Here is a 26,115-nt window from a genome sequence, read left to right as displayed (position 1 = left end):
CAGCAGGGAGGTAGCTGAAGTACTAGGAGCTAGCCAGGGAGAAGCTTTAGTTAGAGAGGTGCTGCCCTGGGCTGGACCATACTTGTAAATAAAGAGCACCAGTGGGAGCATGAAACTGTGATCTGCATGTGGGTTGTGGGACAAAGGACCTGAGCAGCATGAGGGGGCTGGTGAGAGCATGTTATAATTGGGAATATTGTCTTGAAGTTTTGCCTAGGAATTATAATGCACTTTCACAAAATATTTTGGGCCTTATTTACCACTATGATATTCCAGTGGAACTCCCTTGAAAGCAATTGCATGGCACCAGCCTAAACCAGGAATAAGTCTGGGGTGAAGTAGGCACTTTGTTTCCTTGTTAAAATATAATTCCTTTTTTTGTGCAATTTCTGTATCTGTTTTCTCAGTGAGGGGTACTTTATCCACATGGATCCACTGAATTTCCACAAAAGCCTGTCAATTTTCTCCTGTGACAGTTCCTTCGTCAGTTTCTGCCTATGGTTCACACTGTTATACAATATAGTCTTTGTTAATCTTATTCTTATTGAAATCTTCCCCAAAGGTATTCAAGCAGCTTTTAAACATGGCTTTCAGGTAACTGCACAGCCACAGATGACATCCTTTAAAGTGCAAATTTTACTGAAATAAAGGTGCCATCTTCTATGCCAAAAGTCCATGCAGGTCAGGTTCTTTTGTCTTGCTTTTTTAATCTCTTTGGATTGCTTAAATTTGCAGATACATCAAACTGCTGTACCAATGCGGGGAAGTCAGGTGCCAGGGCACTCAAAATTCACAAGCTTCTGCCATTGGTCAACAAGCCTCTCTGCTTATAGGGAACCTGAATTCTTATGATAATCATTGGTAATAACTGGTTCAATTGCATTTGGGGGGGTTTGTTAGCTGTGTCAGCTTGGAAGTCCCTGAAATACTGTGCACAATTCACCAGGGGAAATGGCATTTGCACGAAGATGTGGCAAAGCAAACTAATCCCTTACCACAGTTCAGTATTTTATTCAAAAGTGCTTTGCTTGCATCTCCTGTAGCAAAAGCTTTCCCCTCTTATAGGTTTTGCACCATGTTTCAAGATTTGTATGAGCCTGTGGAAGGACGAGCACATTGCCAGGGGCCAGCTTTCTATGTGATTAATTATTACATTTGACTTTTCCTTTTATTGAGCCATTGAGCTTTCCTCTAAATTTAAACAATGTCCATCTATCTATCCAAGATACTTTTAGGGAACTTCTCAAGTGATAACTGGCACCAGTCTCTCTCTTCTTGCTGTTTATTTTTGGGAAACCTCTCTTGCTAAACAAAAACAGATGTGCCAGATTATCACCCTCAAGATATTTTAAAAGGCATTTAAGCAAATGAGGTTTTCATTTCCAATTGATAACTCATCTTATACATTTTAAAGTTTCCCTAGACACTTAGCATCAAGACATGAAATAATCACCTTGTGCAACCCTTGTAAAGCAGACCAGGATGTGCATAATACTAAGACACTATCATTACCACAACTGCATCTGTATGAGTAACTATTGTCTCATCTGCCAATGCACCCCTTACAACGACATGGTAAGGACTAAAGAATAGGGGATTGGAATGAGGTTGTTAAACCACAATGGAATAAATAACCAACAATTTGAAAAAAGCAAGCTATGGCAGCAGCTCAGGCAGTATCTTCATACCAGCTCCCCTAAATGCTGCCAAGTGGCTGACGGAGTCAGTGAAGCCCAGTCATGCTGGTGTGCTTCCTCTACTCAGGCTCATGCAAAATAAAGGTCGACAGAGGGAATTTTTAAATCTATTTAGAGTTTAATAGTTTCCAATTAAAAAACTTAATAAAATCCTTTTCCACTCCGTACTTGTAACTAAGCTGTGGTGGCTAACTAGAAATTCATGTCTGTCACTGTTTCCATTCATGACGCTTCAAAATTCTCCCGGGTAGCTGAGGTAGATCCTTCTGCTCCCAAGCCTGCAGCCTTTGCCACTTGAGCTAAAAGGAAGTCTTCCTTAGTTCTCAGCAATGTAAGACCTCCAAACATGTTGAGCAGTTCTGACTCTGTTCACCATGGGCCATGGTACACACATACTCTCGCTAGATTCATGACAAGATATTACACTTCATGAGTAACTTTAACATCACAGTCCATTAATTCTCATTTAATCAGGATTAGTGGTTAGATGGAGGAAGATGAATATCAGCCAAGTGTATTTACCTAACTAGGCTACTAGTGTTGCAGAAAGTGCCAAGAGCCATTTGATGATCACAAGTTCCATGTTTCATCCAAAGATAAATAGGACCGAAAATCAACCCTGCCACTCCCACTTGTTTAAGAGCAAGATGGAGTCCAGGAAAGAATAGGTAGGGTGGGAAGTAATTTAGAGTGACTACAATTGTCATTTAAATCTATTGTAGTTAGGTCTGTCACCAATAATGTTATATCATTATAATTTATAAAGTCTTTCATTAGAAGTGCTCCTTTGAGAATGATTGAATATTAACCACAGCACCTTAAATTTGCTGTGAGGATTGTACTGATTTGCAAGAAAAATTAGACCACAGGTGAACAAACAATGATAGATTCACTAATTGGTTTGATGGAAATAACTGTTAAGTGCAGAACTTAGAGAAGATGGTATCTTAAGTGTGGAATACACATGCCAGTGCAAGGAGAACCAGCCCCACGACAGTCTCGTAAGCAAACGAGGGAAATGTAGTCTAGATGAAATTACCAAAAGGCGGGTGCACAACTGGTTGAAAGATCATACTCGGAGTATTTACCAATGGCTCTCTCTCAAACTGGGAGGATGTATCTAGTAGTGTCCTACAGAGGTCAGTTTTCGGTGTGGTACTATTCAATATTTTCATTAATGACTTGAATAATGCAGTGGAGAGCGTACTTATAAAATTTGCTGCTAACACCGTGCTGGAACGGATTGAAAGCACTCTGGAAGACAGGATTAGAAATCAAAATGACTTTAAAAAATTGGAGAATTGGTCTGAAATCAACAAGATGAAATTCAATAAAGACAAGTGCAAAGCACTTCCCTTAGGAAGAAAAAAAATCAAATGCACCACTACAAAAGGGGGAATAACTGGCTCAGTGGTAGTACCGCTAAAAAGGATCTGGGGTTTATAGTGGCTCACATATTGAATGAGTCAAAAATATGATGCAGTTGCCAAGAGGCTATTATAATTCTGGGATATACTAACAGGAGTGTCATATGTAAGACACAGGAGGTAATTGTCCTACTCTACTAAGCACTGGTGAGGCCTCAGCTGTCACCACACATTATGAAAGATGTGGATAAATTGGAAAAAGTCTAGAGGAGAGTAACAAAAGTGATAAAAGGTTTAGAAAATCTGACCTATGAGGAACTGATAGACTTCAGATATGTTAAAAGCTATTATAAAGAAGATGGGGATTAATAATTCTCCATGTCCACTGAAGGTAAGACGAGAAGTGATTTGTTTAATCTGTAACAAGGGAGATTTAGGTTAGATATTAGGAGAAACTTTCTAACTGTAAGGGTAGTTAAGGTCCAAGGGAGATTGTGGAATCTGCATCATTGGAGGTTAAGAACACATTGGACAAACATCTGTCAGGGGTGGTCCAGGTATACTTGGTCCTGTCTCAGTGCATCAGGCTGGACTTGATGACCTGTTGAGGTCCATTCCAGCCCTACATTTCTTTGATTCTATTACATCCACAACTAGAATGGCAGTTTCAGCTTCTTGTCTGAAGGTAGTCAAGTGGCCAAATGTTTAGTGGTTCATTTTGGATAAGCCCCCAAACATTCAGTTCCAAACATAACTAGCTTAACAGAAATTTTTTTTTTATTTAGAACAAGTAGACTTTCCATCTGTCCCTTTTTATAATTAACTCACTAATTACAAAATTATTTGACTGAAGTACATATAAGCTGTGGTTTAAAAAATGTCAGTGATTTTAATCAAATTCAGCCTTACAAGAACAATTTTAAAAGTTGAATCATATTTTTATTTACAGGCTTGATTAGTTTTTTGTAGTTGTGCACATATATTGTAGTTAAAATTCAAAGATTTGGAGCTCTTGCAGAAAAAGGATGCACAACATCCTTTATAAGTGCAGCAATAAGGGCATTCTTTAGAAAGGTTCACAAAACCACAGGTAGCATGAGAGTTTGTACTGGCATGAAATGAAAACATTAGGAAAGATAAGGTCAAAATAAACAGGCTGAGCCTGCCCTCATTGAATTCAATGGATAATTCCCTGAAAATATCCACTCGATGTGCAGCAGCAGTCAAAAAAGCTAACAAAATGTTAGGAACCATTAGGAAAGGGATAGATAATTCAACAGCAAATATAATAATCCCATTATATAAATCCATGATATGCCCACACCTTGAATGCAGTTCTGGTCATCCCACCTCCAAAAAAGATATATTAGAACTGGAAAAGATGCAGAGAAGGGCACAGAAATGTTGAGGAGCATGGATCAGCTTAGAAAAAAAGACAGCTATGATAGAGGTCAATAAAATCTTGAATGGTATGGATAAAGTGAATAAAGAAGTGTTGTTTACCCTTTCACATAACACAAGAACTAGGATTACCCAATGAAATTAATAAGCAACAAGTTTAAAACAAACAAAAGGAAGTACTTCTTCACACAACACACAGACAACCTGTGAAACTCATTGCCAGGGGATGCTCTGAAGGCTAAAAGCATGGGCGGTGCTAGTCCTCCTGCCCCACCCCTTCCACGCAAGGCCCTCCCCCCACTCCACCTCTTCCACCCCCACTCTGCCTCTTCCACCCCACCCCAGCTCCGCTCTCGCCACCCGGCCAGCATCTAGAACAGCTCCGGACCCCTGCTGGCCCAGAGCAGACCCAGTCGACACGCCAGCGCAGCCCCAGCCGGTCTGCCAGTGCCAGAGCAGTCCAGAAGAGCCCTTGGCTGGCTGGGGACGAGCCCTGAGGCCCAGCTAGCCATAGGAGCTCTAAACTCCACCACGGCCCAGCCTCTCAGCCTCCATTACCCACTGCCCAAGAGGGACGGGAAGAGGCTTAGCCTCCCCTGGCCTATTATACCCACTACCCTTGGCCAAAAGTATACCTGGGTTCAAAAAAGACTTACATAAGTTCATGGAGCCTATTAGCCAAGATGGCGAGGGATGCAATCCCATGCTCTGGGTGTCCCTACGCTTCTGACTGCCAGAAGCTGGGACTGGATGACAGGGGATAGATCACTTGAAATTGCCCTGTTCTGTTTATTCGCTCTGAAGCATCTACTACTGGCCACTTTCGGAAGACTAGATGGGCTAGATGGACCCGTGGTCTGACCCTGTGTGGTGTTTTTATGCAAAACTTTCAAAGTGCAACAAAAAATTATCACCAATTGACAGCTTCAGGTATCACAGGATATTTTTCCCCATTTGAGTACAAACATGAAACACAATGTAACGTAACCTGAAGGCAAATATAGAACAGACTGTTCTGATCCTTAAAGGGGAAAGTAAACAGAACAAAAAATACCAACTCGATGGGAGTTTTGTCTGAAAAACAGCAGGAGCACGGCTCCAGTTTTGTTCATTTGAATAACCTCTCTTTTATTTTAAGTAAAACATCGTCGTGAGTTAACATAACTGAAACAAACAGAGTATTTTAACACGGAGATAGAAAGTAGGAAAAGAAAGACTCAAAGACAGAAGTAGAATCATAATTTGTTTGCAAAAATCATCTTTCTTAAACCGTCTTCTCTCAGTTTCCTGCTCCATAGCTCAAGTTATCATTTGGTTACAAACAGAGAAATGCATTATAGAGGTAGCAATTAAGCCTTTGATACGCTATGAAGCAAAACTACACAAGATACACAATTTCAAAACAGCATGCTTTAAAATGGAGAGATTTGGGAGAGGTAGCCAAGTACCACAGAAATGACTGTAAACACCATTTCATGGAAAATATTCCAAGTCTGACCAGAAAAATATTTTAAAATATTTTACTTTAGGGGCTACGTGCTATTTAATTTATTTCTGGCTCTTACGTAAGTCTCCATTCCTACACATTTTTACTGCTGTGAGTAGTCCTCATTCATGCAAACAGTCCCTTTGACTTCAACAGTATTACTTGCATGATTCAGGACTGCTCACATGAGTAAAATTTGCAGTATCAGGCCTCAAAATGGCCTATTTAATCTCCATTGCTCTGCTGAGCATTTTATATACAAAGAATACAGTCTAACTTGACTTTATGGTAAAGGGAAAAGGCTGAAGAAGTTTAAGTGTCCATCAGGTAGGTAACCTCAGTAGTAAGGGTTATGTCCTAAGAAAGAATGTGGTCCCATGGACAGGACACTGGGCTTGGAGTCAGGAAACTTGGACACTATCCCTGGCTTTGCTGCTAACCCATTGTGTAGTCTTGGGCAAGTTACTAAAACCTCCCTGCATGTTAGCTTACCCCACTGTAAAATGGAGACCGCTTCACTGTCAGAGCTGCAGATGGTAAATGAGGGGTATTGCCATCGCTAGATCTTCAGACTGGATGTGGGAGAAGCCCCAGATATGATGGCTGAAAAATAGCAGTGTGGCTTCTCCACCTGCTTTCATGTTCCGAAAAGCAGTTCCCACAACATGTGCAAAACATCTATTGCTTTTTCCCCTCCCATTCAAATGATTAGGCCAGCTCCTTCTACACCTGTCTCTTCTTTTCTTCCCTCTCTTACTCCTCTTTGCCTTTTACGACTTTCTTGTGCACTCTTCCCTTCTCCATCTTGCTCACACTCCACTCCCTCCACCCTGCTGTCACCCCCAATGCCATGATATCAGAAGAAACTCCTGGACCTAAGGGGCTTCTTGAGCCTGCAGCTCTGTACATGTGAGCTCCTCTTTTCCACATAGAGAGTGGCTTCTGAGGAGCAATCTCCCCCTCCACCTACAAATGGAGCAGCACATTTACAAGGTGTGAGGGTGGATCTTGAACCCTTTCTTCGTCCCCGCTAACCCTCTCCTCTACTCACGCTTCACCTTTAACTAGTTTGGTGCCCCTTCCCTGTCATGGGCTATGCAGATTTAAAGTATATTAGATATACTATATATATTATATATACTATAATAAAGTATATTATAGTATGTTTATGAAAAAACCCTGACAGTGTCATGTTTCATCACAACATGAACAAATGTCCTTTCACTAATGAGATGGGAAGCGCTGCTTACAATTTTTTAAGTGTTTGAGAGGCTCGTCCTAGAGCAAACCACTGTTTTGATGTGAAATAAGAAAGCAGCCCTCTGAAATCCACATTTCAAAAGCTGATTTGTTTTCTAACAATAAAGTCAGGCTAATTCAAGGTTTATTGCAATTAATTGTATATTACAACTTTCATCTTCCAATTTAGCAATACACACACTGGGGTTCTTTTATATTTTCAGGGAGAACTGATAAGACAGACAATGAATTTTCTTGCAATTCTTTGGTAAATATCAAGTTTACAAGAGCAGGGCAAAAATCTCTCATTGACATGAATTTGCCATTGGGCTAAGTCATTCATCATTTTGCAAACCTCAGCCCACCCTTGCAAATGTTTCTGGAATGAGGATGTTTGCCTGGTTGCAAAACATGGGAACAACTTCTCCAATAATGGCTTCCTTCACTCCCCTCCAACGAGCCCCAGGACTTTCCCCTCTGTTTTAAATATCTTCAGGGAACTCAATGGCCTGCCTCCTCCTCAGACCTTCATCTTCACATCACCATGGTCTCCTCTATTGCTTTCACTAGGTCCCATTTCCTTTACAAAGTCTTTCAAGCAAGGGCCACCTATCATAAGCCACTGCATCCCCAATCCTTAAAGGGACTTTCAGAGGGCAAGATGTATGGTACTGCTAATATCCCAAAGGGAACAATGCTCTACTGAACAGGGATGAGAAAAGTCTTCAGCAGTCCCCTAGTTATCATGCTATTATGGGCCTTTTTTCCCCCCTCCATTCACAGTTTGGTGTATTCTCCATCTGTTCTTTTCCATACAGTGATGGGGAGGGAGCACACCAATGCACCCTCCAGACATCTAAATTAAAAATAGGTATCCTGGTGCTTGCTGGTGATGGAAGGTTTTTGTATTCTGGGGCACAGATGGGACATTGTGGGGCAAGAGGGCATCTGAAGGGAGAAAGAAAAGGCTGGAGTCCCTGTGGAATTGAGTTTCTTTTCTTACACTCAAAGCTCCAAGGAAATCTATATGGGTTAGTTTGTTTCCAGTGTGTGCAAATCAAACTGCAGCATCAATGCGGAAACCAACTCTTTGTGAGTTCACATAGCCTCGAAGTGTCCTTATATTCAATCTTCTTCTGCAAGCAGTAAAGCATATTGCATGGTACAAGAGAGATTTCTCTTCATACAGTACCAATCAAGCTATGTTTTTGTTGCTATGGTTTTAATAGATAATGATGGTTTCTTTCCTTATCTGGTACTAGGAGTTTCCATTGTACACTGTACAGCACATTTCCTGAGAGTACAGATTGCCTGATTACTCCATAATGCCGAAATCATTGCTATATATCACGGAGTTAGAACTGCTGTCTGGCCAGAGTTAGAACTATTGTCTTGTATGCTATGTGATACAGACAGCATGAAGAAGTATTTATATGGGATCTCCACAGCCTTATAACTTTACCAAATTATTTCATATAATCTCTTCATGAACCATTTTTTTTCACCATTTTTGGACTGGAATATATTCTGCCCTGAATAAATGCATACTTCAAAGGCAGAAAAATAACCGAAGGACCTCAGTATAATTCTCACTGATTTCAGTAAAGATATATTTACATAAGAGTTTCAGGATTGGTAATGTACAGTATGTATTTAGGAATAAGGTCTACCAAATAAATGAGTCAAGAAACAACTCCTACTATAAATACCTTCCTCAGAGGCAATTCCCAGAGGATAAGACTTAATAATATTTTCATTTATAAAGCGTTGTTCAAGATCTCAGAATATTTTAAGAACATGAATTCATTTAGCTTCACCCTGTATTGTTATCCCCATTTTACAGAGGGATTAAATGAGGCCTAGAGAAGTTAGGTGACTCCCCACAGTAGCACTCAGGATTCTCAATGGCAGAGCTAGGAATACAACACAGGTTTCCTGACTTCCAATCCTGTGCTTAACAAGCCCATCCTTAAGGGAACCAGCTCATATAAAATAAGACCTATTTCCACCACCACAAACCTTGACTCAGTTTTCACAACTGAGCTAGTTCCAAGGTGTAGGAAAGTTCAGTTCAATAATGGATTTTTTTATTATTATTATTTTATTTTCACTCTGAACATTCACACTTTTGTCAGGTCCAAAAGAATCCAGCCCTGGTGGACAATGATCTGCCCTCAGTTATACCTGCCTTTGACACCTCCTATCTAAAATAAAGCAATGCAATGTATCTGGGCACAAAGCCATAAGCCCTTAGGAAACTACAGTTAGTTCAGAGTGCTACGGAAAGTCTCCTCAGCAAAACAGGCGTAAGCACATCAAACCCGCCCTCCTCTGCTTACACTGGCTTCACACAGAATATAAAGTTCAAGATTTTGGTCCTTATCTTCAAGGCATTTAAGGCCTATCTAAAAGATTGCTTAATGATCTGGGATGAGGAGCATGGCAACCATGGGCAGCAGGTGAAGCTTTCCTTAGGGGAGGCTAGCTCCATGTCCTGCTTCTTCTGCCTGCGGCTCTGCCCACACTCCATCCTTGCTCCACCCAAGATCACTCCCCCTCTTCCATTCTGCCCCTCCCACCGCCAGAGGGATGTGGTGAGCAGCGGGTGGTGGGGGATGAGGAGGGATGCAGTGATGCTTCTTTGGCAAAATGGAGCTTTCTACCATAAGGGTCAGGCTTGTTAGTGTAGAAGACAGAGCTTTCTCAGATACCAGTCCAAACAAAGTCCTGCAAGAACATCTTAATGTCACCAGCTTCTGTTTCAAGTAAAATGCACACTTCTCAGACCCACTGTTTCTAACATAAACATATAAAAATCTATACAGATAGAATAGAATAGAATAGAATAGAATAGAATAGAATAGAACATTCTGGCACTATTCCTGACCCAAATAAAGCAGGAAGTAATAGAAACCTCACAAGAATGCCTATTTTTATTAAATTTTTTGTCGTACTGGGCAGATCCAAGAGGTTTATTTCCAAACAGCATCCAATCTTTGGTTGTTTAGTCTAGTTCAATTATTAATCTCTTGAGGTTTTGCCATAACTAATCAGGAATTCACTGATACAATCTATAGTACAGTAGAAAATTAGTACTAATTAGTAACACGTATAGGTAAATTGCTGGTGTTCCCAGAAAGAATAAAGTAAAGAAAATCTAGATTGAGATGCACCACATTAGATTCATCTGACTGGACTACAAGGGCCTGCTCCAAAGCCCTTTGAAGTCAATGGAAAGACTCACATTGACTTCACTGGAGGAAGATCAGGCCCCATATTTTCTATCCAATCTGTTGTCAAAGAGCTCCCCCAAAGGAAGAATAAATGATGAGACTTAGAACTTCATTCACTGTCACCATCTAAGTCAAAATAAAAAGCCTGTCTGTGATAATAATAATAATTTAAAAAACTAGATAAATTGGAATTCAGTCTAGAGGCTCCTGTACAGACCTAACAGAGAGCCCCAGGTGTGATTAGGGAGAGAAAACCTCCTAAATTAACTAAGCAAGAATAAATTTCTTAGTCCAATGGGGTTTATCAATCTTTTGGAATCATTTCCACATAGAGCAATCAATACATGCTATGTAATAATTTCATTTTAACTGTAGATTGAGCAAAAAGAAGTGTTGCATCCCACAACAAAAATTGGAAATCACTGACCAATTCCTTTCACCGCACTGCTGCTGAGGACTTTATAACTAAGGACTTTATATCGAAGGACTAGGCATTTATTTATAAGCAGGGAGCTAACCACAGGTGCAGTACTGCAGTTTTTACACGCAGGGTGCAAGTCAATGAAGATTTGAGACAAATGAAGCATAGTTTCTTTTTTATATAAAAAGACATCACTGAAAAGTGCAGACCCCATTCCTGAAGATCCTTTGAATCCTGGAATTTCCCTTAAGCTGTGTGTGCCTACACAACAGAGGAGGAACTAGCAGATTGCCTCGTAGCTGCAAGATTGGTGCTCAACCTATTTATCATTGTGGGCCATAACCAATACTACCTGTACAGCCCTGACGATGTCACATGAGCCGCAGCTGTGTGCTGATTGGGCTACAAGCGGCCAGCAGGCCACAGATTGAGAACCGCTCTATACTTTACACTTCCTCTTTTTGGAAGAGCACTCTCATTTAAAAGAAATGTCCTGTCCACTCATTATTATTTCTGATCCTCTGACTGCCTGACACATGATGCCACTGCTAGCAGTGCTGCAGGCAGACACAGCCATTTAAAGATGGTTAGTCATTTCTCCAATTATAAACCTTTCTTTTTTTGAATATATTACCAGGCAACAGAATATGCCTGAAGGGAGGGTCACATACCAGTATTAATGTATTATCTGACTTCTGGAACTGCAAATTTTCAACTGCTTGCTTCCCTGTTAGGGACCTAATCCTCCCCCCTTAAATCAATCACAAAACTCACTGGTGTCAGTAGGTTCTGGATCTGGATCTTGGTGAGGATACTAATTTTATAATAGTAGTAGTAGTAATTATAATACTTTACCCTTATAGTATCACTTTTCCTAAAGGATCTCAACGCACTTTAAAAACATGAATTAAGCCTAGTCACAATGTGCCTGTGAGGCAGGTAAATATCACTATAATTTACAGATGAGAGGCACAAAGCAAGTGATCTGCCTAAGGTCATATACATCAAGACAGTAACAGAGATGAGAACAGGACCCAGGAATCCTGATGTCCCGTGACTTGTTCTAACCACTAGCAAACTCTCTAGCATGATTCTGTTATAAAGAAATGTGCTTTAAAATAGTAGATTCATTGGATGCTAAAATCTATGATCACAGATTTATGGGCAAATGCATCACAGTTTATGAACTTTCTTGATCATTTACTCAACTAAGTAAAAACATGAAGTTTGCTGTGCCAATTACCTATTTGTTTTTTGTTATTGATTAATTGTATTGATTGATACATTAATTGATACTTATATTGATTGATACATTAATTGATAATTATACTGATTAAAATAAACTTTCAAAAGAGGATAATATAACTTTTACTACAAGGTATAAAACTAATTTAAAAAAAAATATTAAAAAATTTTTAAAAAATATTTCAAAATGGGGAGGAAGGCTAGTATACAAACTTTTCTTCCATAGCTGAGATGACCATTCAAGGGAGCAGCACACTTGAAAGAAATGTTTTATGTCTTTATCTGAGGGTCTTTTTCACCCCTATCTTTTTGTTCCTTTGCTTTGCTTCATTCACCCTTAAACTCAATACTTCAGAGAGGATTACTCAATGTTCTGTTATAGACCAGGCTACACAGTGTTCCACCATGTATCAGCTTTAGTTTTCCTCTGCACGATCCACTCCAACCTTCAAGGATATGAAGGAGAAGGAGGTCTAGTGTGAAATAAACCCATTAAGGAGCCCTGTTGTTCAATCTCACCTCAGTCATATACGGCCAGCAGTACCTCAATCAAAGTAACGTATTCTTTCAAGTCAATTTCCTTCTCAGTGAAGGGCCTGCATGATGCAAAATGAAACCAATCCCAAACCCCAGTTCACCGCCTCCCTACACACTTTCATCTATGAAATATTAAAAGCTGCTACACACCAAACTAAGTACCGAAACCCCTTTTGAAAATGAGATTTAGTCTGGTAAATCAATTAGGCTTTGCAACACTGAGCACAGCAACACCTAAATACCTTTTAAAACTTGGGCTTTAATAAGCAGCTATTCAGCATTTTGTTTTATCCTTATTATTCTAAGTGTGGCCATGTCTTATTTTACTGCACACTATTCAAATCCTGAACTGAATTCAGAATTATTAATTTCCTCATGGACTTTGCTGTGGCTCTCATCACTAAGACCCAGTCTACACTTACCTGTGAGATTTGGCAGCAGTCGACGGGAGTTACGCAAAGTAACTTGCATAACTCCCGTCGACTGCTGAGCTTCTCTTCTGCACTCCGTCTGCACTGCGCTGCGCTGACGGGAACAGCGTTCCTGTTGATGCAGCGCTACGCTACTTGTGTAGCTGGTCTTAGTACATCGATTTCTGGATCGGGTCTGCACTGACCACTCAGTCGATCCAGAGAAATCGATCTGATGGCGGCGAATTTGCCGTCATCATTGTAGCCGTGCACAGGCATCCTTAATCCTGGCATTTCCTAACTTTTGAGTGCTTGACTTTGCAATTTAATAATGTTCTGTTAATGTAGTTTTCTGTGCAGAATTTCGAAGGTTTACAAAAGAGCAAACTGAAAAAACAGGAATTCATAATAATTTTTCAAATGCTTGTAAGTTGGACAAATTTGGGCAGGTTTGCATGGGAATGGCAAAAGGCACACCTCTGACAAAGGCTCTGACAAATTCCAACTCCCTGCTCCAACGTATGGGGGCGCTAAAGCTACTCAAAGGTCACCAACATTTTGTAACATGGGTAAAACAACCTATGTTCCTCAGCCTTGTTCTCTTCTTGTTTTTCAAAACAATTCAGCCTGAGGCAGACACCCAGCATGAAAAGTTTCAGCTCAAATGGGTTGGCAAAGTTATAAGCAGCAGAAAACAGGATCTTATAATGGGAAGAGTCAGGCAACCTTAGTAATAAGTTATGCTGCCAGCTCTGCCTAGAACTAGAATACTGTAATTGTGATTGTATCTTTGCACTTATATAATGCCTTATATGTGACTATCTCAAATTGCCTTACAAATGGTAATGAATTAACCCTCACAACACCTCTGTGAGATAGATATGCCTATTTCGTAATTATGAGCACATCAAAAATAGAGACAAATGACTGGTCCAATGTTACTTAGCAAGTCTGGAGCATAGAAAACACAACCTTTAGTTTTATGCTAGTTTAACCACTAAACCAGGCTTTCCATTTTAGTACTGCGCTATGATTCCTTATACAAATATGGTTGTATTTGCTGTGGTACTTGATGAATCAAAGTATTTTGGGAAGAAGAACAGAGTTTTAAATTACATTCTGGGCTCACACATCCCTAATTTTCTATTATATGGACTATGTCAGCATGATCAAAGGTGGCTATTATGGGGACTTTTTCTAGCTCACTTTTGGAAGAAGTGCTATATTTTCCTGCTGCGTTCCCAGCATGGTTCCAATACAGGACAGCATAATTGGCGTACGGTATTTCTCTTCTCTTTTGTCAGCAGAGTGACAGGTTTGAAGTATCAGATGGCAAATAGTTTTAATAAGTGCTTTTCACTCAGACTGAATGGGTTTTCTGATAGAACAGTATCCCTTCCTAAATACTCTCTCCTCTATTTTTTAGTTTAGATTTTGGATTTCCATTCCTTCTCCTACCCACTCTTGAATCCAGCTGCCTTTTGAACAATACTTTGTGTCTGTCTGCGACTCTACCATCTCCCACATTCTATAAGATGGAAGATAAAACAAGATCTGAAAAAGGTGGGAGAGAGTTAAACAGCTGGTGCATTAGGATGGCCCCAGTGACCAGAAAGTGCTGCAAAAATCTGAAGCCAGGGCTCATGGAGGTGAGGTAGGGCATGTATTTGTGTCTCACATTAACTCACCTACTCCCATCCATCATTCTGAGACCAGTTTTATTTTCACTTATGAAAGGTGAAATAGGAGCAGTTAAATGCTGTTACATTTCAGATTTACAGGTGAAAAATGAAACTTTAAGAAGGATCTGCCAGGTTCTGGTCCACTAGGGGGCCAAACAAGAAAAGACAATCAAAGTAGTTTAGTGTTGATCCGAAATATAACTGCTCAGTTGCCTGACTCAGTAGAACTCCCTAGGTAATGAAGTCCCTTTGAAGTTTTGCTTTCACTTCTAAGAGCTGAGCTAGGACATGTCAGCTCAGAAAATCAAGGGAAGGGGGGAAAAGGAAGAAAACATAACTAGGGAAGGAAAGTAAATAACTTTCCAACACTCTAAGCTTCAGTGTTTTAGACACTCTGCTATACACAGTAGTTATGTATTGAAAATCCCATTGCAGTCAGTGGTAGCTCTGCCAGTGGAGCACTGCCAAGATGGGAAAAAAAGAAAAATATTATGAACCATTCAAAGCAGCCAGTGGCTCTTTCAGATGAAAGAAAGTTTCTGATCTTATACAGGTTTTACATTCATCCCAATCCACTTCTGCTGGTGGAGTTACACCTCTGTAAATGAAATCAGAATCAGGTCCAAAGGACCCATATAAGGCAGCAGATTGAGTGCCCCAGAGCACGCAGTGCACATTCCAGTAGGGGGCTGCAAAGCAGGGGAGCGGCGTGCCTACAATTTGTTCCAGCAGCCCAGAGTCTAAGATGTAAAGCTGGCTGGGTGGCATGGGTCACAAACTTAGCTGAAAAGGAGAAAACCAAGAGGGAGGGATGGAGGCAGAGGCTTCTGCGTCGGCTCTGAGGCCAGTTGATTGATGGTGAGCGGTTATTATAATAGTATTTTTTTAATTTTATTTTTAAAAGGGCTTGAATCCTGCCATTTGTAGCAAACTCCCGAAATTCCATGGTTGGGCAATTAGACAGCCATGATGGGCGAGGTAATATCTTTTATGGGACCAACTTCTGTAGGTCAGAAAGACACGCCTTTGAGCTTACACACAACCCTTCCTCAGGTCTGGGAGTAGCAGACATGGCATTTCTCCACTGTAGGGGCTGAGGGGCCACCCAATTCTATGGCTGTCAGGCTTAATTTACGGCTGCAGGGGGAATGAAAGTGAATTATTTTTTTCCATCAAAATGTTAGCTTAGCCCACTGATTACAATGGCAGAAGAAAGAGTTAGACTCCTCAGTTAATTACTTCTGTACCACTACTGGTTTACCGAGTCCACTTTTCCTTCAACATTCCCCACGACCACCTCCACCACCAGCATGTACAAGTCTATTTACATATTATGCATATTGATAGTTAGGGCCAAATTCTGCAGTAGGCCCCAGCCCCTTTATGCCAGTCTGGTGTAAGGGGATTCCCAGGACAGTACAGAGCTGTAGGGGAACGTGCTGGCTGGGAGTGTAAAGAGGGAGGGAGTACACTCATGCGCCCACTACGCCGGGTTAGTCTTTGTCACGTGAGGATGCCAGATTTTGCCTCCCAAAACAAGCTGTCTACTCTCAGCTCACCTATAGTCAGAGATTTTGTGGTGGTCAGCAAAAACACTACAAAGATGCACTGAAAGCCTATCAAAAGAAAACTGATGTGGACATCATAAGTTTGGAGGAGCAAGCCACTAACCAATCTCAATGGCGCCATACCTTACATCAGGCAGTGGCCCGCTTGGAGAAGAAGCCTCTTGCCCTCAAAGCTGAAAATAGAGAGAGAAGGAAGGAAAAAGAAAGAACTTTCTACCACCAGGCAGCTGATCTGCCAGGAAATGTTTGTACCTATTGTGCATGGATCTGTGCTTCCAGTATTGGACTCTTGAGTCACCTCTGGACCCACCTGTAAATCTGTGGTAGAGATCATCCTCGGATCAAGGGATTGCCAATGACACTCATGGTTCTCCGGCTATTGTCCATTGGCATACTAGTGCTAGTGGCCTATTACAAGCCAGTGCTAGTTGGAGCACTTCCTTCTCTCTCTCTGCTCTAAGTCACACGGGGTCAGAATCCGGAAAGCACAAAAGGAGCACAGACATAGCTGAGTGCAAGAAGGGAGCAATGGAGGCTGCAATCCCTACTATGTAACTGAGCTGATTTCATGGTACAGCTGGTGATTTCCTATTTGTCTCTATAAAGATAGACAAACACAGATATGGCAGCACCAAAAATAGCCCATCAGCAAGAAGAACATGCCTTTGCTGATCAGTCATTTGTGTTTAATTGCTCAATTGGCCCACTAACCTTGCTCAGGTAACATTAAGGTTCTGTTATAACTTACATTTGCATGGGTTAATAGTAGAAGCATTTCAAACCCCGTCAGTCTGAAACTTGGTTAAAAGCACTAATTCGGAATTTTTTTATACCAAAATAATTTCAAGCTGAACAAAAACAAACTTGCCATGATTTCAAGAATGTTTTAAACCAAGTCCTAGCTTAAAATAATAAACCCCACTAGCTAAAATACCATTGAAATGAAGGCACTTATTCAGAGAGCAGTAGGGCCTCACAAAAAGGCTCTCAATCCTCCTGCAACACTCCCCAGTCTTCCTTGTGCCAAATTTGTCTCACCTCCTTTACTGTGACACTTCACAGCTCCTTACAAATTTTCCCCCTCTGCCCATCAGAGGCTATTTAGGTACAGAATATTTGCACACCTGCTTAAATAGCTTGGGCTGGCCCTCTGGCTCTGTAGAGGATCATGGAAAGAGTCACTTCCAACAAACTATTTCCATGATCCTCTACCATTCCCACATAACAAAAGTCTCTTATGGGAAATGGAAAGAATGAGGTCCGTGAATCACTCATTTCAAACCAAAATTCCTACTTACCTTGGGATTGAAAACATAATGGACAAATCTAAACAGGGCAGACAGGTAGACACAGGGCCATAGAATTTACAGCCCCCGAAAAGAACTAAAATACAAACAATTAAGGAACTGCATTATTTTATGTCAATTTAAAATAATCAGTCCAATGTCAGTTATTATTGCCGTTCTGTAGAACATACCAAAGTCATTATCTGGTGCCCAAAGGAGCATTGTTGCAAACATTGGAAGTATCGCTCTGCCTGCTAGTCTGGATACAGACAAGGTTATGAGAAAATGTGATAACCTCTCATTAACAAACAGAACTGTACTCAGGCAGGGTGGAGTAGCTTGCTTGACCTCACAATATTACTGACAAATAGGCTAGGATTACTGGTCTAGGATGTCTCTTGAAGACTAATTATAAGCTAGTGCCACTGCAGGGGTTGGAAGAATCCTGAAACTTGCCCTGAGATTCTTCTCTATTGTAGCTCAGCGGAGTTCTTAGGCAGAATATTGATCCAGTCCAATGTCAAATAAGTGGCTCAAAAACTGCACCCAGTGATGAGAGCCAAGTGGCTGGCTATGGAAATCTTCTTGCACAAAATAAAAGCAACACTCAACTTGTGAAAATGAAAAGCACAAAAGCACAAATCCAAAGGTCTGCTTTCAAACGGAGGAATGAGGCAGGGTTTGTTTGTGTTTGTTTGGTTTTTTTACAGGAAGAATTTATAAAACTCTGACACTAACCTGAAAACCACAAAATGGTTGCTTAAAAGCTGAAACAAATAATTCAACAATCCCTTCTTCACAAAAGCACAGATAGTCTTCATACCGACTCTTGGGAAACAGAGGACACCGCCTGAAAAACAAGCAGACAGTAGCTTTGAGAGGTGCTACACTTTATTATTTGATAGAATATTTTTCTACCTTTTGGAGGCAGTATTATAGGTTTCGTTCTTTTATTAGGTTTCCCCCAGGATGACATCACAACCCATGTGGGCTTGATTCTCAATTAATTTTACACCCAGTTTTACCCCTCCCCCACCCCAGTCAGAATGGTGTCATGTAAATGAGGTATGTCTACACTGCACTTGGAGGTATGATTACAGGTTGGATAGACATACCTGCACTAGCTTAATCTAGCTACCATAACTAAAAATAGTCGTGACACCATGGTAGCATGGACCACAATGTGGGCTAGGAACATGAGTACATACCCAGGGCTCCAGGCTCGCTTGCACAGCCCTCTTTGAAGTCAGCATTGCTGCATCTTCACCGCTATTTTCCACTGCATTAGCTAGATTAAAGATGGCACAGATATAGCTACCTGAGTTGCAATCACACTCCAAATACCATGTAAACCTAATCTGAGTCAGGCCCTTATCTCAAAAAGTGACAATGGCATGTTATAAAAATGCATACCCAATGGCAGAAAATAAATTGACATAAAACATTTGTCAGACCAAAATAATATCAGGTTAAGCACGTGGAACTTCCAAGAAATCTAAAAACAGCTAAGTGAATGAGCATCATAAATACAGATGAAATTCAGTGCTGATAAATGCAAGGAAATGCACACTGGCAAGAATAATTTGAACTACTTATAGACACTGTGGGGTTCTAAATTAACTATAACAGGGGAAAAGATCTGGGAGGCCCGGGGGACTGCTTAATTAAAAACTTTGTTCAGTGTGCAGAAATGACCAAAAAAGAAAAAAAACGTTAGGATGCATAAGGAATGGATAGAAGATAATATTCAAAATATTCTCATGCCATTAAAGGAAAATCAATGATAGGTCCTCATCTGAAATACTTAGTTCCTTTCTGGTCCACCTATCTCAAAAAGAATTCCTCAGAAACAAACAGAGCATATACAATTTTTCAAGGCATGGAAGACTATCCATGTCAGGTGAGACTGAAAAGACTGAGAAGATTTAGTTTAGAAAGTAGTTAAGAGAGGTCATGATAGAGGTACATAAAGTAATGCATAAGACAGAAAGTAAATGAGGTGCTCGTTTATCCTCTCATAATACAAGAATAAAAAGAGTCATTCAATTAAATTGAAGGTCAACATATTAAAAACTGATAAATGAGATCCTTTTATGTACTGCATAATTAGCCTGTGTGACTAATTGACATAAGTGGTCATTGGGTACATCTACACTGCCTAAAAAGACTCGCAGTATGGTTGCAGCTAACCGGGATCAGCCTATTCAGTCTCATGGGGCTTGGCTTGCAGGGCTAAAAATTGTAGTGTAGACATTCAGGTTCAGGCTAGATCCTGGGTTCTGAAACCCTGTGAGTGGGATGGGTCTCACAGCCCAACCTGAACCCAAACTATACTGCACATTTTAACCCTGCAACCTAAGCCTGAGTCAATTGATCCAGGCTCTGAGACTTGGTGCTGTCTTTTTTTATTGCAATGTAGACATACCCATTGAGGCCAGGAGGAGTTCAGTAGGACTCAAGTAAAAGAGTGGACATATATATGGATAAGGAGAACATCCACAGTAACACAGATAGAACAAAAGAAAAATTTAGAAGGGATATACATCCTCCTGCCTGATCTAAAGCACATTGAATCCAATGAAAGACTTTCATTTCAATTGGATTTGGATCAGACCCTCAAGGTATATATGACCACTAACTGATAGGGACTAGACAGAAACTTCTCGGGTCAAGTTATTCCATAATTGCCCAGTATGGTCAATTTCTTGTATCTTTCACTGAACTTAGGGAGTGTTGGAGATAGGATACTGGGCTAGATAGACCACTTCTCTGACCCAGCATGGCATGTTCTGTAATTAAGGGTGACTGATCAATTCAGCTGATAAAGTAAGATATTTCACCCAAATTAAAAACTAAAGCTTATTTGAAAAAACTTGATTAACTTTTGTTGCTGTTGGTGTAGTTGTTCACTGTGCATCTATTTCCTGGGTCCATCAAGAAATAGGTCTACAAAAATACAGTGAAAAAGTTTATTCTTGAAGAAATTCCCACCAGATCAGAAGTAGGAAATGGCTTATGAGAAAATCTATTAGGAAACAGCAGTTTAAGTTCAGGGAAGAGATTTAGTAACTGGCAGGGTTGCCACATTCAATCCACACCAAATAAAAGTATCAATTTCCAAACTATGGTTTCAAGGATCTCCAGCTGATTTGAGACTCCTGAATTTCACTTTGTTCTCAAAATCATCAGTTCTATATGGTAGTCTTTCCTGGGTCCCAAAACAAAGCATATACCCAGATCACGTGTGTTCTTCTTGGCATTCTAGACTTTGTCTGAAAGCAGTTTAAACTCTTGCTCGGTATTATACAGACCGCTCTGAACAGTGTCCAATTTTTGGTTTATCCATTTAGGACTTCAGGTGCCACTTGTCTTAAAAATCTTGCCCTCAAAGGCATGAAGTTTGAAAAAAGATTAATTTGCAAAATGTCAGGGTTTCATCATTGTGATGCCTCATCCATCTGAAAACACAGCAGGCCAAAAAACTAGCTATAATAAAAGCTAACCCTCCAAAAAAAAAAAAAAAAAAAACATAACTGAAACCCAACATATCTGCTCAATTCGTGTCTGAATTAACAATTGTAATACGATTTTTAATCATTCTGTATTCCATGTTTGTTTCTTGTGCCTGACAAACTTTTATTTAATTCACCTGCTTTGCTTTTTTATTTTCATCACAGTCGTTTGTTGGGTCAAACAAGTCCTGCAAACTTCAGGTACTTCTAAAACATGAATGGTGGTCACGCTTGCAGCCAAGCTAATCACCAAACCAGTAGATTCCACCATGTTTGTGATTAATTTTGTATTGATTTTCTTAAAGAAACAGAATGAAAAGGGCAAAAAAATAAATGATTTACAGCTTATACATGTTTCCATATACTGCATGCTTCACAGTTTCTCCTATGGAATTATGCAAATATACAACTTTTCAAAGCTGCAACACCAGACAATACTACATAGACATGTTGGCGGGAGGAGGTTTAACCAGAAAGATGACATATTTGAACAGGAAAAAAAGGGAAGGAAAGGACAGATTGGGGTGAGAAAAAAAGTAGGGTTTAAGTAGAATGGAGATCAAGCATTCTTTGAGCTATACACCATCTTTATTGTTGCTGTTGGAGTACTGGCCTCAAAAGTGCTGATTCACTGATTCTGTGATATATTATATTTCATCGTCTTCTAAAAGTAGTACTTCCAGGAATAGCATAGTGAAATGAAAGCCCCCTCCAATATTTGGCATTCTCAAAGGTAAGTAGGGACTTTGGGAGCAGGAAATATAAACATGGCTGGGTTTTTCTGTGTTAGACCATTACTTGTTTAATGTTTATTTTCAGAAGGAATAAAATGTTGTGTACATGTAGAAATAATAATGTGATGAAAAGTTCTTCATTGCCGAAAACTGCAAATAGTGCATACTTATAGTATGTGCATGTAGGAAACTCTCCAGTTATTTCATAACAAATTGTCCAGCTGAAATAATACAGGCAGGCAGCAGCAAACCAAATTCTTATAAGAACTTTCTTTTTGAGCAATTTCAACTCATCTTTATAAGTCAGTGGAACATAGCCAACTAATGGAATAAGTGGTTTTTATAGATTTGGTGTGCGTCTTACATCAGATAAGGTACAGAAAACTGGATCAATAGCCCTTATATTTTACATGGTTGAAGCTGGTGTGCACAGGAAGTAGATCTGATGCCTAGTTAAGACACACAAAAACTCAACTAAAGATGATTGCTCTGTCCATAATGGAAAAACTAAGAAAAAACTAAATCTTGTACAAAACTCTAAACAGTTTCGGTGTAAGACTTGATTGGACTCAGGATATTTTAGCATAGCTCATTCCTCCAATCAGAACATGATAGCAAACTTCTGATGATCTATAGTTATTACAGAACAATCTTAAGAACTTTGCCATTTGGCAAGTAATTTTTTCAAAGTTGGGAGGGGGAAGAGAGAAGTGGATGAGTAAAGCATCATCCACAAACGTTTAGTGAGAATAAAAGATTTCATTCTAAAAGGTGAGAGGTTAAGGAGAGTGCTGGACACTAATGCATGCAGAGGAGTCACTATTATTACTTAATATTTATATAGAAGCTGCATTCAGCAGCTCTGGTAATGATTAGGGCCCAACTGTGAGAAACATTGCACAAATATATAGAAAGGAAGTTCCTGCCACAGGAAACATACAATCTAAGAAGACAAGTGACCGATGAACAGTGGCAGGAAGGGGATGCAATCAAATACATATAATATTTATAAAAACATTACTACAAATAAAGCATTAGCTAGTCCCATCTGCCTCTCAGCCCAGCCATCAACTGACTAGTTTCTTATAGATGTCATGGCATGTGTGGGTCTTGAAGAGGGGTTTGAAAGAGGAAAGCGTAGTGTGGTCTTAATGACCAAGAGTAAAATTCAGGTTCCACTGAAGTCAGTGGTAAAACTTCCATTTACCTCAGTAGGGCCAGCATTTCACCTTAGTTCAAGGAGATATACCTTACGTAAGGGGCAGCATGAAAGAATGCACATTTGTGTGAGAAGCAGACAAAATGGAAAAATGAGACTGTCAACAATGTCAAGGCAGAGGAGGAAGGAGGAAAAGCAATAAGACACAAGAGGAGACAAGCAGGGAGGACAGAGGTGTGAAGGGTGCTTTAAAGTGAAGACAAGCAGCTTGAACTTGATGTAGTGACACAGGAAGAGTTAATGGACGGTTTCAGAGAGCGGGTGAAATGGACCGAGAGTTAGGTCAGGAAGATGATCTTAGCAGCACTGTTCTGAATAGATTGGAAGGTGAAATTCAGAAAGACTGGAAAGTAATCAAGGTGGGAGATGATGAGGGCCTGGGTGAGAGTTTTAACTGTAGGGATAGAAAGAAAAGGATGAATCTTAGAAATATTATTGAGGCAGAGAAAGCAATATTTGGACCCAGCCTGGATATACAAGGCAAAAGAGAAGGACTTGGAGATGGCCCTAGATAATGAGCCTGGATGACCACCAAAAGTTGCCCAAGTAGTGGAGTATTAGTGTAGCTCCACTACAGAGGCAGCCTTGTTATCTGGCAAACTTTTGTCCCGCACAAAACCACAGTGTTCTTTCAGCCTTCATGATGAAGAATAAAACAGCTATTGTGAAGAAGCCTAGCAACTGTTTATATTCGGATTTATTTTTCAAAAACTGGTCTTTTGGGAGCTATACAAGTTTCTGATTTTTTAAGATGGTTATGTTATAGAAACCTAGAAAAACATGACAAAACTGAGTGAAGCTCAACTTTTTAATATAGTGATACTAAGAAGGCTTTAAAGCATGTGGAAAAAAAACTAGAAAAATCAAGTTTTACCTTCTCAAAATATTCCACATGTGTAATGATCTCTGTATTCTGCTGAACTGCATTCTACTTTTAGTGGAAAACTCACTTCAACCTGGAGTACGGAACCCTTAGGATGTATCTATAATTACCTGGTACAATACTGGTAATCTGAATGGAAATCAATTCTTTTGTTGTTGACTTGCATTGTGGCTAATGAAACAAACTCAAAAATAAATTTAAAAAAATGAAAAGTAGGAGATGAGAATTAAAATCAGGTAAGGAAAAACAAGGAGTTGATATTTTCAAAAAGAAGCATCTGATGATGAAGTTCTGATAATGACTGACAGTTTTAGAAACTAAAACATTATTAGAATGTCAATATGACCTTTCCGAGTTCTACAGTATGACAGAATGCAATTAGGTTTACTGGGCTTGATTCTCCTCTCATTTACACTATGTAAATCAGATGAAATTCCACTGAAGTTAATAGTTCTTTCTTTATGTCTTAGTTTCATGCATGTTCCTTCCTGTATCCAGAAAATATGGTTACAAATGCTTTCAAACATAGTATATGAATTGTATATTTATGACTTTTCTTATATTACATTCTTATCTTTCCACTCCTTCTCTGTTTTTAGGTCTATTTGTCAAAAGAATCAAAATTTAAATGAAAAAGAACAGTAAAGTGGTTCTTAGACTAAACTCTTATCTGATGCATCCACAGTTATTAAGCAGCCATTTATCATGAATAATAGTTTAAGACAGCTAGTCAACCCTTCTGCTGTATCTGCTCTAGTTGGATTGAGGTTTTGCTTTTCTGATAGAGCAAAGCAAGCAATGAGACATTTCATTTGTGGACAGTTGGAAGGTAGTGCACAAAGTTACACCTGAGAAATGTGAGTGTTTATCATGAATGATATGAGCCATTTGAAAACTTTGGTTCAGAATGTTTCCCGTTATTCTCCCTACAACATTTTAAGGCTGAGGAAAATTAAAGTTCAAAACTGGTGTTTTGAATCCAAATGAAGAATAACTAAGCTAAGGGCTTTTAGAGAACTGGAAAATAGGAATACTTGAACATTGTAGCTAATGTTCTATCCTGCTGTGTTTTTTCATAATATTAATAGACTTTGAAACTTTAATCCAAAGTGACCATTTACAGACTTTTATCCCACCTAAAATGGTGGGCAATGATTTCTCTGTAACTTTCTATGAAAGTTAGAGAGAACTCTTTACCAGCAAAGTCCTCTGAGGTTTAATTGCAAAGATCTTATTACGTAGCTCAAATGAGAATTTCATATGTTGCCAGGGGTATCTTTATTAGCTGTCACTGAGATAATGCAGTGTTTAAAACCCATAACATGTTCCCATTATTTTATTCCAAAATAGTTGAAAGAACAGTTGCCTATTTTTTTAAACCTATTATATTACTATTGAGACTCTCCTGAGTTTGGAATTATTCTGAACAATTTTAACAGGCAGTAATACTCTTTAATTTAAAGCTTCTCCACTCTCAGGTTATTCACTTAACTCCTGGCAAACTTCTAAATTTACTCTTTGTATCCAGAGTTTTGGAGAAGATGGCTGAGATTCATTTATGTGCCCGCCTAACACAATTTGTCCTGTTTGAAAATGTTGTCAGTTTTGTGTACACAGTACCATATATTGAACATCCTCAATATAAATATATAATGATGTTTGATTGTTACTGAAAGAGGCTACCTTGCTGGTTTTTTTCACACTTCTCAGCTGCCTTTGCCATTGATTTTGCCCTTGATTTACCTTTGATCCTCTTTGCAGGCTGCGATGACCTATCTGGAATAGATTTGGACTGATTTCAATCATATTTTTTAGAATAGTCTTTGTTAATTTCTTTGGAGTAAATTTAGTTCCAATTCATTTGATTTGCGTACATGAGCCTTGCAAGGTTTGAGACCATTACTATTTTGTAAATCTTTCTGACCGCTAAATTTTATAATTCATTAATATGGTTTCACTGTGATGCTGATGATAATGCAAAGTTAACGTTTCCATCTAGTTAGTGTTAGCCAAGCATTGGTGTGTGATTTAGTCAGGAAGGTGGGAGATAGAGAAGAAATACAGTAAAACGAATTCTGGTGATGACCTTCAGTGCCTGCTGGGAATGGCATCTTCTCTGGCAGTTCCACAAACATAAATATTTATAGGTGTTGAATCTAGGTATTTATGTCTTTGGAGTTATATGCAGATGAACA

This window comes from Emydura macquarii, unplaced genomic scaffold, assembly GCF_026122565.2.
Source record: "Emydura macquarii macquarii isolate MOO-44397 ecotype Brisbane River unplaced genomic scaffold, CSIRO-AGI_Emac_v2 contig_3110, whole genome shotgun sequence".
Taxonomy (NCBI): domain Eukaryota; kingdom Metazoa; phylum Chordata; order Testudines; family Chelidae; genus Emydura; species Emydura macquarii.
The sequence above is the reverse complement of the archived record's forward strand: the minus strand, read 5'-3'. Positions refer to the sequence as shown.